The sequence below is a fragment of the Gobio gobio genome (assembly GCF_949357685.1).
Source record: "Gobio gobio genome assembly, chromosome: 2".
Classification (NCBI taxonomy): Eukaryota; Metazoa; Chordata; class Actinopteri; order Cypriniformes; family Gobionidae; genus Gobio; species Gobio gobio.
The window spans coordinates 77,866,934-77,880,108 of record NC_137098.1 but is presented as its reverse complement, the minus strand read 5'-3'; positions in this window follow the sequence as shown (position 1 = coordinate 77,880,108).

The following is a 13,175-nucleotide window of genomic DNA, read 5'->3' as shown; positions in this document are numbered from 1 at the left end:
CACAGCCTTCTGAAGGCTCAATCTGTCACCTTTCTGTTTAGTTTTGTTCATGTACTTTCAGTTTGTTTTCATTTGTCACATGTTTCTTTGTTCTGACTCCCGCCACTAGCCATAGTAACCGTCATTATTAGTTCTTATATGTCAGCTGTCTGTAATTAATCATCCTCGTTTGTGTTCACTACTTAAGTTGTTCCTTCTCCTGCACTCCTTGTCTGGTCACCGTTGTGTTTAGTTGTGCTAATTCCTGTCTGTCTGCTGTTTGGATTATCTGTTATTAAAATAAGTTTGGAACTGTATTCGCCTGTCTTCGTCTTCCTCCCTGCACGGACCGTGACACAATCTCTTGGGTTTCTTAGCATTATTAGAACTTTAACAATCAGATTTTACTGTGTTATAGGCCATTTCGGTTTTCAAGGCTTTTTGCCTCTTTCTTTCTTTCTTTCTTCCTTGTGTCATTCCAAACCTATATGACTTTTTTCTGTAAAACATACAAAGAAAATCAGAAATGTATGTATCAGTGTTTTGGGTTTGTGGATCATACAATGAAAGTCCATGGGGTCCAATGTTGTTCCCAGTGTTCTTCAAAATATCTTCTTTTTTGTTGAACAGAAGAAAGAACAAAAGTCATGCAGGTTTGGAGGGAGAGTAAAAATATGAAAATATTTCTTTACATGTAACATTAGACCTCCTTGAACTGTCACCTTATTGTGGTGGAGGGGTTTGAGTACCCGAATGATCCTAGGAGCTATGTTGTCCGGGGCTATATGCCCAAGACTAAGAGCGGTCCAGAAGCCCATTATGAAGAACAAATAATCAAGGACCGAGACATCCCTTACGAAAAAAAAGTATACTTCAAGTTCATTTTATGAAGTATACTTGAGTAATGTTCAAGTATATTTATAAGTATACTTTATGTAGTAAGTATACTAATGTTAATATTTACTAGTAGTAAACTTGTGAGTGTACTATTTTAATACCGCTTGGGACTAAATTGGCCCACTCGAAGTATATAGAAGTATATGTTTAAGTGTACTATAAGTGTAACAGTAGTAAACTTTAAGTGCACAACTAGTTCATAATTATGTTTCTCATTTGTACTGCAAGTGAACTTATGAGTATACTAGTAGTTTACTATTTTAATACTTGTAGCAATTTTTAAGTTTATGAAAGTTCACTTTGACGTATACTCTCAGTAAACCACTAGTTTAGTAGTTTTATACTACAAGTTTACTAGTTATATATTATTTTTTGCTCTTTTAGTGTACTCTCAGTAAACTACTAGTTTAGTAGTTTAATACTACAAGTTTACCAATTACATATTATTTTTGCTCTTTTAGTGTACTCTCAGTAAACTACTAGTTTAGTAGTTTTATACTACAAGTTTACTAGTTATATATTATTTTTTGCTCTTTTAGTGTACTCTCAGTAAACTACTAGTTTAGTAGTTTAATACTACAAGTTTACCAATTACATATTATTTTTGCTCTTTTAGTGTACTCTCAGTAAACTACTAGTTTAGTAGTTTTATACTACAAGTTTACTAGTTATATATTATTTTTGCTCTTTTAGTGTACTCTCAGTAAACTACTAGTTTAGTAGTTTTATACTACAAGTTTACTAGTTATATATTATTTTTGCTCTTTTAGTGTACTCTCAGTAAACTACTAGTTTAGTAGTTTTATACTACAAGTTTACTAGTTATATATTATTTTTGCTCTTTTAGTGTACTCTCAGTAAACTACTAGTTTAGTAGTTTTATACTACAAGTTTACTAGTTATATATTATTTTTGCTCTTTTAGTGTACTCTCAGTAAACTACTAGTTTAGTAGTTTTATACTACAAGTTTACTAGTTATATATTATTTTTGCTCTTTTAGTGTACTCTCAGTAAACTACTAGTTTAGTAGTTTTATACTACAAGTTTACTAGTTATATATTATTTTTGCTTTTTTAGTGTACTCTCAGTAAACTACTAGTTTAGTAGTTTTATACTACAAGTTTACTAGTTATATATTATTTTTGCTCTTTTAGTGTACTCTCAGTAAACTACTAGTTTAGTAGTTTTATACTGCAAGTTTACTAGTTATATATTATTTTTGCTTTTTTAGTGTACTCTCAGTAAACTACTAGTTTAGTAGTTTTATACTACAAGTTTACTAGTTATATATTATTTTTGCTCTTTTAGTGTACTCTCAGTAAACTACTAGTTTAGTAGTTTTATACTACAAGTTTACTAGTTATATATTATTTTTGCTTTTTTAGTGTACTCTCAGTAAACTACTAGTTTAGTAGTTTAATACTACAAGTTTACCATTTACATATTATTTTTGCTTTTTTAGTGTACTCTCAGTAAACTACTAGTTTAGTAGTTTAATAGTACAAGTTTACTAGTTATATATTATTTTTGCTTTTTTAGTGTCCTCTCAGTAAACTACAAGTTTAGTTTTATACTACAAGTATTTTTTAAGTGGACTTAACATCACAGTTTACTAATTATTTATTAGTTTTGCACTTTAAGTGCACTACGATGTTCCTATTTAGGTATTAATTATTATACTTTAAATATACCTTTAATTGCACTTAAAATTATAAGTAAGTTCTTATGTACACTATCAGTGGACTACACAAAAATTCACATACTCAGAATTATGAACATAAGTTATCTTTATAAATCAATATTTTCAAACAAATCTATTGTATTCCACATAAACTTAAAATAACAATGACACTCACATTTATACTCCAGTTCAAAACAAAACAGTAAACACAATGTTTAAAGTAAGGTCATACAAGATATCAGTTCCTAAAGAAACCACAAATCCAAACAATAATTATTCAAATATATGACAACAAAAATATTCTATTCAAATGGGCTTCTTTGCAGTAGCTTGCTTGATGTAGTTTTCGTTGTTGCATTTTTTTCTTATGATGCGTCTCACATCTTGCATGGTGATGTCAGGGAACTTTGACAGAGCATGGTCTGTGAGTTAAAACACACACACAAAAACACAAACACACATACAAACAGAACAAAACAAAACATAGCTTTTTTTCTGTCAAATTTATCATCCAGAATTAACACAATAAAACAGTCAAAGTAGCATGTAGTGATATGCAATTCAAGTTTCTGAAAACTAATGCAATAATTTCTATATTTACCTATATTTATTTTGTGATTATTTTCTTTTTTTCTTTTGTGACATTCACAAATCCAAACTGATAATCCCAAATTAAACTTTTATAGATTAGAACTTTTCACAAAACGTTTGGAATGTTCCTTTTTGATCCATGTTGGAGGTGACAGTAATTTAACACAATCCCTGTCACCTCCAACGTCGAACATCATTTTGAAAAGTAGAAATGTATGAGAAATGTGTAGGAATTTATTTTATTTTAAAATGAAATTTCCCTTAAATTAAATACTCACCAAATATAGCATCAAGTTTTGTGCTATCAAGCTGGGGCTTTGATTCCACATCTTTGTGTGCCCCTGACTGTCTTCCTGTCAAGCTCGAATGAGACAGGGTTTCCCTTCCATAGACAAGAACGGCAAGGTCCCCGATGTATACTGATGGATTTGCCGTCCGCAGAGAGTTAAGCTTTCGCTTGGGGACCTTGACATCACAGCCTGGCATGAGAAACACCTGAAAAATAATAGTCAGTTTGCAATTGGTTATACATTGTTGTTAGACACTAAACTAATGAGATGATAATGAAACACATTCCCTGGGATATATATTCATCATCTGTGCATTAATGCAAATAAACCAAGTAATTATTCCCCAACCAAATAGGAAATATGAGAGACATTACCACATTTCCCAATAAAATGAACTGGGTGCGAAATGCTCCTGTGCAATGTAAGATCCTGTCTAAATCCTGTCCACACTGCTTTTCCACAGCATTAAACATTTCATTGGGAAATATGGGAATGCTTCCTATATTTCCTGTGGTCAGGCAATATTCATAATAACCACTTATCACGCACATTCACCATGCAATTGAATATGCAGATTTTTCAGGTAATGTTTATAATTACTGCCTAGTTGATTTACTGGGACATTGTATTTGCACCTTACCACATGGACCGTAAAACTTATATGCATGTGCGGTAGTTACCATATCATCAGACAACACTTGAGGAGAAACACATGCAGAGTCTACTGATGTTGAAGGTGTTGCAGAGGTGGATGCAGGAGGTGAGGTCTGAAGTGTTATTTGTCCAATCACTTCTTTCAACTTCGTCACTACTGTGGGAAGCTCTGTTAAAAGAATGGAGATCTGTGAAAAGGCCTCATAACTGCATGTTGACACAAATGGCAAAAATAAATCACTACTCACAACAAAATGTTTTTTTTTTAAAACCAATTAAATATTATTCAAAATAAATACTCATTGACTGATTAAATAGTTGCCATTCAACACACTTGTTTGTGCTTTGTATAATATTAAAATGGTTTAATTTGAGTTACGTCTGGTAAGGATAGGGTTGGGTACCGAAATCCGGTTCCAATATGGCACCGGTACTTATATATCCGGTATGTACCGGACCGAATCAGAACGCAGATTTCGGTTCCTCATTTCGGTGCCAAAATTCAAACGTGCTTTCGCGCTTTGGCTGCACCGAGCCAGAGACAGACGCTCAGCGCTCGTCACATCACAACTCATGACAACTATTCAGTGTTTTCAACGACATCATGTTTATTTCAGGTTTCAGACATTTAAATGTTCATAAGTAGGCTACTAGCAAAAAACCCACACTGATGTCTATGAAAGCGGCAATGACAATCCTTTCAGACGGTTATAATTTGACTAACGTTACGTGTTTTATTCACATCAGATAAATGCACATTATATAGTAACTATATAGTTTACTCTATTCTTCTTCCAGTTCACTGGTCACTTACTTTCATGTATTTCGTGAGACGAGAATGAACTCAGTGTTGTAAATCCGACAGATCCGATTCTGAGGCGCAAACTAACATGGCGCCGCCCATTGCACTTTATAGATCAACTAACACACATTGACTCACACATTTGAACATCAGATAAGAACACAGTTAAGAAGTTTGTGAATATTTTGAATAAAAAGAAAAAACGAAATAAACCCGATACAGCTGAGCTGTCAGTGCTATTGCGGCTGCTGTGTGTCATGTGAGAAACATGACGCGTCACCATGGAAACATTAAGGCGATGCGTTCAAAAATATTTAGCCAGAGAATATGATCATATTTCAAAATAAAGCTGAAGCTCGAAGCTGGTTTGTAGCAGAGCAAGAATACAGACGACTGCTGTTATTACTGTAACTGTTTAGAGTTATATTAGGCTTGTTGTAGTTGGGTGGCTTAGGTTTTACTGTGAATTTGTAAATATGTCAATTATAATTTGTAAATAAGTAAATTGTGTTTTGTATTTATTTATATTCATACATTTAAGTATACATTAAACGTTTAATAAATGGTTCAATTTAAATAATAAATAAAAAAATAAAAAGCCATTTAATGTCATCCACCTCGTTTGGTGGCCTTTTAAAAAAAAAAAAAGTACCGGTTCAGGCACCGTTTAGGCACCGGAACCGTTTTAAAAGTATCGGTTTGGCACCGGAATCGAAAAAAACCCAAACGATACCCAACCCTAGGTAAGGAACACTGTTAGTTGAAGCAGTCACTTTGCTATAGCAGTCAAACATGCTACAATGCTTCAGATTTATATAATGTGGTATTTGTAACTATTTTATGAGGTTGCAGGTGTTTAACCCTACACACAACTACCTTTTAAATGTATTGCTTTTATCTGCATTTTAAAGTGAGCCCACGCTTTTCTGTAGTTTTGCTCTGTCAGCCATGACTGTAGAGCAAAATGTAAACACACAGTTGCAACATCAAGTTGTGTGTTTGTGTTCAAAGGGCAGATTATTATTATTTTTTTAATTCATATACCTCTCATGGCATCACGTATCTCTTTAATGTTGTCTTCTTTTAGCCTCTTGTTCTCTCTTTTAAGTTCCTTAATTTGCTGTTGTACCTTACTCCAGTTCCTGGCAAGTATGTCCTCATCTGATGAGGACTCATTTCCGATAGTTGACTGGAACACAGAGCAAAAAGAAAAGAAAAAAGAAAGAAAGAAGAAAAAACGACTGTGTAAAACACAAGATGTAATACTGCAGCAAAAGTCACATAAAAGTTATAACTTCAACTCAAAATGACTTTTTAACTTTGACGTTTAACTCTTAAGGTTTTCCCTAAAATGTGCAAATCTTAAAATAATTTACCTGTAAAGAAGTTTGCTTTGCCATAAGCTCCTTCTTCAAGTTTTCAATCATTTGGTCTGCTGCCTCTTTTGGGGTAGATGTTGTCTTTTTACACTTTTGCTATCAAAATGACAATTTGAAGTTGTTCAATACCAGGGATTCAATTCAAATTGATTTGTATAGTGCTTTCCACAATGTAATTCCAAAGCTTTACAGAAATGCATGCTTGTGTTACAATTAAAGCAGAGTAATATATTGCTTCATTATAGCAATGGACATTTGTATTTGTCCTATTCACATACAGATCTCCATATTATCTCCATACTGTTTTTATCCATGTAATTACCTGTTTTTTTGGCTGTTCATTCTCATCTTCTTCTACATCCTCCATCAACCAACTGTTTGGCTTTGTCTTCCTCCTGAGTGTTTGTTTCCAGATGTCTTCACCCTTAATGAATTGTTCCCTTTTCTGGCAGAGATCACTATAGTTGTCTGTCAAAAAAAGTTGTGTATACATTGTGAAAAACTGAGTTCTCAGCTGTTCAAGACAGTCTGTGATATGTTTTGCTTGTTTACTTCTAATCCATCAAGATTAGTGATGCAAACCTTGATTAAAAGATTCAAGTTAACTTACCACCGAACATTAAAACTTTTGCAGGAAAAAGGGCTGGACAATTTTTCTTTTTTCTGCCTTTTTCCCACTTCACACTCATCCATCCATCTTCATCCTCGAGTGTGGGACATTGTGTTATAATTTTAGAACAATTTTGCTGGTCTTCAGTACTCATCCAGTCAATTTTACCCACTTCCACGCTCTTGTCCTTGAAATAATAAATGGCAAATGCCATTGTTTAAGTGGTGTGACTGACGCTTTTTCTTTATTTTCTTTTTACTTTGCGGTGTTTGTTGCTGATAACAGGTCCGGATGTGCGCGAACGGATCACGTGACTTAATATCACGCCAGACGGTTCCACAATAATTTTTAAAAAATTCGGGGGTGCATTTTTGTTGATGCAGGTGCTTGCAACATAAACAATGGCAAAGCGTGCAGGACCTTACAAAAGATACTTAGAAGATGACTCAGAAAGAATTCCAAGGAGAACCAGGTTCAGATGGATTGAAAATGACATTATGGTAAGACATTTTTATTTTTAAACATGAAATTGTATTTTTGTAGCGCATGTTATAATCTTGTGGTGAACAATTAATCCGAACAAGTTAATACACAGAAAAAAATGTCGTTGTTTGCCGTGGTAATCTTTAATCAAAATCTGAAAAGTTATTTCCGGTCTGGAATGACATTCCTTTTCTGTTGACGTCAGTTTGACGCCTTCGGTTCAAAACGCTTAACCACTCCCCTCAAACCATTAGTCTGCTATGAGCAGAGATGGAAAGGAGGATCATTCCATCCTTATGTTCATAAACATTGTTCGCTAAATGTCTTGAGAACATACTGAATTGTATTTTAGAAATTCAATAAAAAAATATACAAATAAAATAAATAAAGTTCATGTTTGCTCTTTAAACCTTTTTTGTAACAATCTTTCCCACCCAAGTTACACCACGAAAACAGCGAACGTTAAGTCTTCAAATTTTTTTATAAACCTCAAGAGTATGAGCAATATCGTATGGGTCTTGTAATCTATTATTTGGCTGTAAATAGCAGGATCATTGTGTGTAGCTATATGCCATGTTCAGTAATAGGTATTTGACTATTGTTAGCCTTCAAAGATTAGGTTAAATTAACATTTTATTGCTGACAATAGATGTAGGCCTAGTAGCTATTTCTTGTGAAATGTTTTTGATGAATATATATATATATATATATATATATATATATATATATATATATATATATATATATATATATATACACACACACACACACACACACACACACACACACACACACACACACACACACACACACACACACACACACACACACACACACTCACATTAAATTAAAAATTTAATAAATTAAATAAAGCTGCACAACTGTTTTCAACTGATAATATTCAAACATCATATTAGAATGATTTCTGAAGGATCATGTCACGTGACACTGAAGACTGGAGTAGCCTATGGAGTAGCATATAATGATGCTGAAAATTCAGCTTTGACATCACAGGAATAAATTACATCTAAAATACATTAAAATATATTATTTTGAATTGTAATAATATCTTATAATATTTAATATTTTGGTAGGCTACAATCTTATCATCAAACAGACTTTAGCCTATATAAAACAATATGTGACTTTTTGTTGATAAACTCAATAAAATAAAGATCATACACCTAAGCGGAGTATTAATTTCAGAATTTCTTGCAGAGTGAAATTCATTAAAAGCTTGTTCTACATGAGGTCCACATACTGCACTTGACCGGGTCTGTATACTTTTGCGTCCATTCTTTTCCTTTTTAACTCGTAATGGAAAAACGAATAACATGCTTTCTTCATTATTCGTTTTTAGACTGTTGAAAAAAAATATCCACATGCAAACTTATTTCCCATAGCATATAAGCTAAAATGCTTATTTAATTGAAAATCAAAATTTGTGTTTGGAATGTGTTTCGGTCTTCAGCACCTGCTGGTTCGGCTCAGCTCGCGCTGCCGCTCCCGTGTCTCCGCATTTGAAATCTCCACATGAACGGTTTTTAGGCTATAGGGGAGAGCGGGGCACACTTTTTGACTTTCTCAGTTTGTGTAAATCCACTTGGGGTTCAGAGTATTTATTTTTTCCCACATTAATTGCACACATGTCTAGTAGGCCTACAATTATGTGGTTTTGTTTCATAATACTTTTAGTGTAGGCCTATACTTTTTTCTTGATTCACCCCGAAAGAATGGAAGTGAAATGTGACAACATGCCCCATGGGGTATAGCCTACATTGTAACATGTGAGGGGCACAATGTAACATGACCAAATAACAGCTTAAAATGTTCTCTGATGTAATCAAAAAAATATCCAAGACAAACTAAAATATTTTGTCAACAAAATACAATTATTACATTTTTAAAATTAAAATAATGGCATTTTTAATCATTTAAAATATAAGCATTTTGGAGTTTGACTACAAACACATCGCTAAATACAGCTATAAAGCATAGTTCAAAACATAATAATAATTAATAATATCTGAACATTAACTCTCAGTCATTATTCACCCTTTTCTCATGGTTTCTCAAAAGAATTAATAAAAGTATAGAATAAGTGTTACAACACACCCCATCTGCAACTGGGATGTAAATCGCGGCTCGCGTCTTCTGCTGTTAGATCAGCATTAAAGAACCAGCTCAACTGTTAAATAACAGATATAAGATTACAATATCGGATTTGCCTTATTTTAAATAAACACAAAAAACAGAGATGAAAACTAAACTTAAGTAAGAAATTTACTTTTGCTATGGTTAAATACATGTTCAGTAATATCTTCCAGAGATTTTATAATTTTGGCGCTATTTTTTCCTCAAAACAATTTTTATATGGCAACTAGTAAATACACTAAGTTTCGTCATTCTGGCATGTGTTAAAACATGTTACAACTAACCCCGCCTAAGGTTGTGCCCCGCGCTCCCCATACCGTTTTTCGGACATAGGACTTGTTCAGCCAACATCGATTTTTCACTTCGACTTCATAGACTTCATAGAGCACAATTAAATATATTCGGTGAATATACAATTTTAATTTTGAGTGAAGACCTTAAGCTATTAGTAGCCTACAATGCATCTTTTTGCATGGGGATAATTATTTGGAAGTCATTTATTGGGCCAATATGTAATGATCAATTTGCACAATTTTTCCAAAAACATTTTTTTTACAGTGTAGTGTAGGCTATACACGGATTTGTGGCCCCGCCCCCAGTCTGTGCCGGGATGATTCAACCAGACCACCTGTTTAGGAGCGGGATGCATTGCATTGTGTTTAAACTTACTTTTTTTTTTTTAATGGATAATTTCTTGAATTTTCTAAAAAGCCTAGGCTACTTGTATCTTAAAGTCATTTTTTTCGGAGGAAAAAGCTCAGTATAATAGAATAAGCAAATAAAGACTTATAATAGGCCTAATACAAACACATTTCCAAAACTGTAAAAGGTTAGGTTATATGAAAATAGAACATTAATAAATTATTTTATGATAAACATTGCCTATTACTGTCTTAGTTAACTCATTTATAGTTATAAACGCAAATAATAATGATCATTATTATTATATTTAGGCTACATATGCTTTATCCAAAAAAAAACGAACAAAGTAATTCATCAAATGTCATTCATAATAGGCTACAGGTTAGACAATAATAATACAGGGCCAAGATTGTCACAAATAAACACAAGATTTTGGCATATCCAAGGGTTTGTGGGGAGTGTGGAGCGTGCACTGCAAGGAGGCACGGGCGCGAACCCTTGCATTTCCTATCAACAGTGAAAACAACTTAAAATACTCCCTCATTTCTGGTCATACAGAACATAATAATACATCATTCGCAACTACTTTTATTTGTGTAAACTCACACTAATAAGAAAACGTTGTGCTTTTGTAGCCTATAATAAAATAAAACAATCAGACATGCTTTAATAATCTCCGTGAACTGTAGCATGGAACTGGCCTTCAAAAAAAAAAAAAAAATCCATATTAATTTGTGAATATTTTAAATGTTTAATAAAGGCGCAAAAATTATTAAAAACAATTCTGAAAATACGTTGTTGGGGAAAAATTTAATCACAGAAGATTTAATCTTCCAGACCTGTTTTCTCTATTGTGTTTTAAATGAGTCAGATCAAAGAGGCCTCACCTGTGGAAGCCATACATTGTCCCTTTTATCTTTTATTGCTCTTGGAATCTGAGTTCCTGGCTAACATGCTTTGTTAGATGAAGATGAAGGACCATTGTGTTTCTTGCTTTTAATTCAAATGAGATCCAAGACAGGAGGGGGACCATTTGTGTATTGTCTCACCTCTTGCTCAAGGCGAAACCTTCAGTGGGTTTCGCCAGCTGTATGGAAAATTACTGAGGGGGTTGTTGAGGGTATAAAAGTTTGTGCTTTCTTTTGTTTTAGCAGTTCACACTCAAGGTAGCCTCGAGCGGCTGCGTTTGACCGTGGCTCTTCCTTGCAAGGAAAATAAATCTTTATAAAGACAATTGGATCTTGGTTTGTCTCTTATTAGTGATGTCGACGAATTAATTTTTGCCATTACAGTTGGTGTCAGAAGTGGGATTCCTTGGATGTGCCTTCTGGACCCCGAGAGCAGACAGTGACCTGATCATCCTGGACTTAGAGTCACAGCCTTACCCCGAAGAATTGAGGGAGAAGGGCTGACTGCTCTGGGGGTGTCCGGAGGGTCCAGACACTGGAATCAGAGAAAACGAATCCGATGGCAACGGGGCGCTTCTGGTAAGAGACAAACTTTTTAAATTCAGGGGGAAATGTTTTATTTTTTATTTTATAGAATTTGGTTAAATTGAAAATTGAATTGATAGGGATAAACCATTAGGCGAGTCTGACTCTGTGGCAAATGCAGCGTGAATTGATGTTTTTTACGAGGTAGAAAAAAGAACTGAAATCACGTGGGCGATTAAATACCTAGATTGGTATAAATAAGACCTAGATTGGTCTGAGAATAAATAAGACCTAGATTGGTCTGGGAACCATATTACCTAGATTGGGTTGGTTCCGCCCGCGGTCAGGTAACCAGGGCACAAAATCGGGCGCTATTGCGAGCGTCTGCCCGGCTGATCTTGGGTGAAGAGATCAGATCTGTACGGAGACGTCCAACAGATTAATAGCGTGCGCGCGAAAAGCCACAGAATCAGACTGCCAATATGGGGAAATCCCAAAGCAAGCTAGCTGAATATGAGACACCGGTATTTTATAAAATGAGAAATTATATGGCCAGAAATGCATGCAACGTATACGAAGTTCATTAAATGTCATGATTTGAGTGTCACCGCTGAGTGACCGGACTGGGACTGTGAAAGAGTCAGTTGAAGGAAAAGGATAAATCGATGGGCTGTTGTGAGAACGCGTGTGAGAACTGTGAGCAGACACCGAAATGCTGGGTGTGAGAGGCATTGACTGTGGAGAAATGAAACGGAGAAATTAAAATGCCACAGCTGTTTAAAGATCGCTGGTGAGTATGAACTTTGACTAAATTTTAGCTAACAATTTGAGTGATATGATCAGTAATTTGATTAGTCGGTATAAAGATTGTAAGATGAACAAGAGCAAATGCTGTAAGCAGCTCCGCTCTGAAACCCTGACTTCAAAGAAATTTGCTGGACTGATGAAGATAATGGGCAGAAATGTTTTTATTGTAATTGGAAGTTAACTAGCTACAAACAAAGAGAGAACAAGAGAATTCAAATTTGTAGATGTTTGTGCGTATTCATTAATTTATAAAATGGGGGAGGTGCCATACCCGAAGGGAGATATACAATTTGAGTAACTAAAAATAATGTTGGTAAAAAAGCAGATAAACTTTGATAAAGCACCATAAATTGCAAGCCATTGTCTGTTTTATTGGACCTCGAGAGAGCTCTGTTCTCAGACAGACTGCCACTTTTGGAGCACACAGGTTGCTGAACGTTGCTCCATAAGCTAAAGATGAGAGTGTTTTAATTGTGGTCAGCTGGGCCATTGATTTTGCACATAACTGTGTCTGAACACCCATAAGGTGTAAAAAGTGTGGCAAATCAGGCCACCAGACTAAATTCTGTAAATGAAATCAGTAAAAAAAAAAAAAAAAAAAAAAAAAAAAAAAAGAATAAAACAGAGATTTACACTAAGAAAATGAGAAAATAATAAGCTTGATAAATTCTTTAGTGATTATTTTTGAAGGAAGGATTTGAGATAATTTTAATATGAGGTTAAAATTAAAGTTAAAGATGATAAAACATGTTGTAAAAGATATATATAAAAT